Raw genomic sequence first — 5,000 nt, forward strand, 5'->3', positions numbered from 1 at the left:
AGTCGCTTCCATTGTTTTCTTTTTTCTTTTCATTCCATCCCATTCCACTCATTTTCGTTCCCTTCCTTTTCCTTACCTTCCTTTCTCTTTTACTCCTCCTTTTCCTTCTCTTCCCTTCTCATTTTTCCTAGTCCCAAATTCGTTAAGTACTTCTATACTCCCATTCTACTGTCCTTCTCTTCCTTCCCTATTCCATCTCTTTTTATATCTTTTCCTTCCCTTCGTTTTCATATACTTTTTCCTTCCCATTCCTTTTCTTCCCTTTTCTTTTCTTCCTTTTTCCTTCCTTTCCTTCCTTTGTGTTTCCATCTCATCCATTTTCTTCCTCTTTCCTCCCTTGTTATCTGATCTCTCCTCTTCTTTATCTTCTTCCTCCACTTGTCTTCTTTTTCTTCCCTATCCTGTCCCATTCCTCCTCCTCCTCCTCCTCTTCCTCTTCCTCCTCTTCCTCCTCCTCCTCCTCACGTCCTCCTATCAGCACCCCTGTTGTTAGAATCATCACTTTTAGAGTCCCATAATTCTTCCCTCCTCCTCCTCCTCCTCCTCCTCCTCCTCCTTCGCACCCTCTCCTTCCCTCCCTCAAACTTCTCTTCACTCTTTCAAACTCTTCTTCTTAACCTCTAAAACTCTCCTCACTTTATTCCTCCTCTTCTCCTTTTTTTTTTTTGCTTTTCTTTGCCTTTTCTCTTTTTTTCTTGTTTTCTCCATTTTTCTTCTCTGTTGTTTTCTTTCTCTATATTTTTATCTTATTCTTTTTCCTTCTATTTTCGACCTTTTGTCCATCCCTTCTACTTTTCCCCACTCCTTCTTCCTCCTCTTCCTCTTCTTCCTCTTCCTCCTCATCCATTCCTTCTGATTCCTCTTTCTCTACTTATGATATCCTTTCGTCTTTCTTCTTTTTTTCCTTATTTTTCCCTTTACTTCTGCAATGTCTATCTTCCTTTTCCTCCTCCTCCTCCTTCTCCTCTTCCTCCTCCACCTTTTCTTCCTCCTCCTCCTCCTCCATTTCTTCCTTCTCCTCCTCCTTCCCTTCTGACTTCTTCTTCCACCTTTCTTTTTTTTTCATCTTCTATTCTTCCCTTTACTTTTCCATCATTTATCCTGCTTCTCTCCTCCTCCTCCTCCTCCTCCTCCTCCTCCTCCTCCTCCTCGTGTCAGGGCAGGGGCGCCACGGTCATCACACTCCAGAAACATGCGTCCCACTAAGACATGAGGCACGCGATACCAGCCACGCCCCCCCCCCCCCCTCCTCTCTCTCTCTCTCTCTCTCTCTCTCTCTCTCTCTCTCTCTCTCTCTCTCTCTCTCTCTCTCTCTCTCTCTCTCTCTCTCTCTCTCTCTCTCTCTCTCTCTCTCTCTCTCTCTCTCTCTCTCTCTCTCTCTCTCTCTCTCTCTCTCTCTCTCTCTCTCTCGCTCTCTCTCTCTCTCTCTCTCTCTCTCTCTCTCTCTCTCTCTCTCCGGTACTTCATTTATTTTCGCATCCTTTCTTTCTTTCTTCCATTCTTTCTTTCTTTCTTTTGTTTTTGTTTGTTAATTAGTTAGTTTGTTTGTTTGTTTCTTTATTGTTTTTTCTTTCTTTCTCTTTCTTTCTTTCCTCCCTAATTTGCTTAACATCTTCTACTTCCTTCCTTTGTTTCTTTTTTCTTCATTCTTTTCTTCATTCGTTCATTCCTTCTTCCTTCCTTCCTTATAATTACCAAACTCATTTCCCCGACCCTACCTCCTCTCTGCTTCCCCTTCTTTCTCCTCCACTTCTTTCATCTTCCCTTCCTTCCTTCCGTCCTTCCTTCCTTATACCCATTACCAAACTTATTTCCCCGACCCTACCTCCTCTCTGCTTTCCCCTTCTTTCTCCTCCACTTCTTTCATCTTCCCTTCCTTCCTTCCTTCCTTCCTTCCATATACTAATTACCAAACTCATTTCCCTCACCCTACCTCCTCTCTGCTTCCCCTTCTTTCTCCTTCCTTCCTTCCTTCCTTCACTTCCTTACACCTCATCTGCCTTCTACTCTTAGCAAATTCACTTCCTAACCCTACCTCCTTCTCTCCCTTCCTTCTTTCTATCCTTCCTTCTTCTCCTCCTTTCCTTAACAAATTCCTTCCTTCTTCCTCCTTCCTTGTTCCCTTTCGTGTAAGCCATTCAACACCTTCCATCCCTCTAACCTCCTTTTCCTTCCTCCTCCTCCTTCTCCTCCTCCTTTTCCTTTTCCTTCGCTTCCTCCTTCCTTGTTCCCTTTCGTGTAAGCCATTCAACACCTTCTCTTCCTCTAACCTCCTTTTCCTTCCTCCTCCTCCTCTTCCTCCTCCTCCTTTTCCTTTTCCTTCGCTTCCTCCTTCCTCGTTTCCTTTCGTGTCAGCCAATCAACACCTTCCCTACTTTTCCCTTCCTCCTCCCCCTCCTCCTCCTCCTCCTCCTCCTCCTCCTCCTCCTCCTCCTCCTCCTCCTCCGCGTGCTTGCCTGACGGGACGGGGCTCGCTATTCTCTGCACAATCAGCAACATGCACAATCCAGCGCGCCGTAGTGTTCGCGAGCTGTAATTGTTCCTGTTCCTGCTAATTGCCTCCCACGATTCCTGCGAAGATAGCTGGCGGCGGCACGAGGAAGAGGAGGAGGAGGAATAGGAGGAGGAGGAGGAGGGGTAGGGGATAATGGGTGGGATGGAAGGAATAGCGTAGAAACAAAAGGAGGAGATAAATAAATACAAAAATAACTCTAGCAATATAGAATGAGGAGGAGAAAGAAAAGGTGGAGGAGAAGGGGAAGGTAGAGGAAGAAGAAGAAGAGGAAGAGATAAACAGATGGAAAAAAGAAATAATTGGAGGAGTGCCGGAAAGAAGGAGCTGGAGGAAGAAGATGATGAAAAATGATGAAGAGAAAGGGGAGGAACACAAATAAGAAGAGAAACAAATGGAAAAAAAGGGATTAGAAACAGAATAAGAAAGAGAAAGATTAGAAGAAGGAATATAGGAAGAAAAGACAAGCAAATGAAAAAAAATATTAGAAACGAAATAAGAAAGAAAAAAATAGAAGGAATATGGAAAGAGATAATCAAATATAAAAAAAAATATTAGAAACGAAATAAGAAAGAAAAAAATAGAAGGAATATGGAAAGAGACAAGCAAATGAAAAAAAAAATTAGAAACGAGATAAGAAAGAAAAAAAATAGAAGGAATATGGAAAGATGAGCAAATGAAAAGAAAATATTAGAAACGAAATAAGAAAGAGAAGAAGAAGAAGGAATATGGAAAAAAGAGACAAACAAATAAAAAAAGGGATTGGAAAGAGAAAGAGAAAGATTAGAAAAAGGAATATGGGAAAAAAAGACAAAGAAATGAAAAAAAAAAGATTAGAAACGGAATAAGAAAAATAAATATAAGAAGAAGGAGAATGAGAAACAAGGAAGCGAAGGAGTGAAAGGGAGAGAAGATAAACACAGGAAAGATAAAATGGATAAAAAAGAAGATTAGTAATAGAATGAAGAAGAGAAAGACAAAAAAAAAAAAAGAGGAGGTTAAGTTAAGGAAGGAGGAGGAGGAGTAAATAGGAAAGAGATAAGGAAGATAAATAGAAGGAAGAGAATTAGGAAGGAAGAGTAGAGTGCGAGGAGGAGGAGGAGGAGGAGGAGGAGGAGGTTTAAGGAGGGGGATTTAGCATGTGATAAGAGAAAAAATGAGCAAGGGTTGATATCTCTCTCTCTCTCTCTCTCTCTCTCTCTCTCTCTCTCTCTCTCTCTCTCTCTCTCTCTCTCTCTCTCTCTCTCTCTCTCTCTCTCTCTCTCTCTCTCTCACCTTTCATTATCTTTCTTTTTTTTCTTGTTCTTGTTTTTTTTCTTTTCTTATGAGGGCGTTTACCTTTTCTTTGTGTTCTTATTGAGTTTTTTTTGTTATCATCTTTGTTTTTTGTTTTCTTTATTCTTTTTATTTGGTTTCATTTTTGTTTTCCTTTTTTTTGCTTCTTATTGTTTTACTTTTCACTATTTGAGTTTTGTTATTTTCTCTCTTTCTTTCTCTCTGTCTGTATCTATCTGTATCTATCTATCTATCTATCTATCTTACTTTATCTCACTTTCTTTCTCTCTAAATATGTCTCTCGCTTTCTTTCTTTCTTTCTTTCTTTCTTCCTTTCTTTTTTCTCAATCTATCTGTCTCTATCTATCCATCTATCTATCTATCTCACTATCTATAACACACACACACACACACACACACACACACACACACACACACACACACACACACACACACACACACACACACACACACACACACACACACACACACACACACACACCTGTCCTGGCCATCACCTGCCTGACGCCCCCCATCTGAATTTACCTGAGTCCACCTGTCCGCGCCGCTCCCCGTCTCGTCACACCTGTCGGCCAATTCTAATTACCCGGAGCATTAGTGCCAACAACGGTGCCTCGCCTTTCACGCCCGGTGCCAAGGGTCGAAGGGCGCTGCGCAGGGGTCAGGGAAAGGGTTGGAAGGCTTGGGAGGGTCATGGGAAAGGGATTGGAAGAGGTAGATGAAAGTTAGGAGAGAGAGGAGGTTTTAGAGTAGACAGAAGAGAGTTAAAGAGTTGGAGAAAAGGGGGAAGTATCATGAGAAGGATCGAATGCTTTTAAGGTTCAGAAGAGGGAGATAGAATGCTTTTATGTCCATGAATGAGAGTTAGAATGCTTTTAAGAGGAATAAAATAATTGGGTATTGAATACTGACACGGCTTCTCATATCAATGGAAAGAGTTAGAACGCTTTTCAGGTTAAGAATGAGAATTGAAATGCTTTTAAAGGCTAAAATAAAGAGTTAGAACGCTTTTAAGGTTTATAAAAAGAATTATAATATTTTTAAGGTTAAGATGAAGAGTTAGATCGCTTTTAAGGTTTATAAAAAGAATTAGAATGCTTTTAAGGTTAAGATGAAGAGTTAGATCGCTTTTAAGTCTTAGAAAAGGTTCGAATTCTGTTAAGGTGAAATAAAAGTGTTTTTAAATCGCGAG

This window comes from Eriocheir sinensis, chromosome 43 (genome assembly GCF_024679095.1).
Source record: "Eriocheir sinensis breed Jianghai 21 chromosome 43, ASM2467909v1, whole genome shotgun sequence".
In the NCBI taxonomy this organism is placed as follows: Eukaryota; Metazoa; Arthropoda; class Malacostraca; order Decapoda; family Varunidae; genus Eriocheir; species Eriocheir sinensis.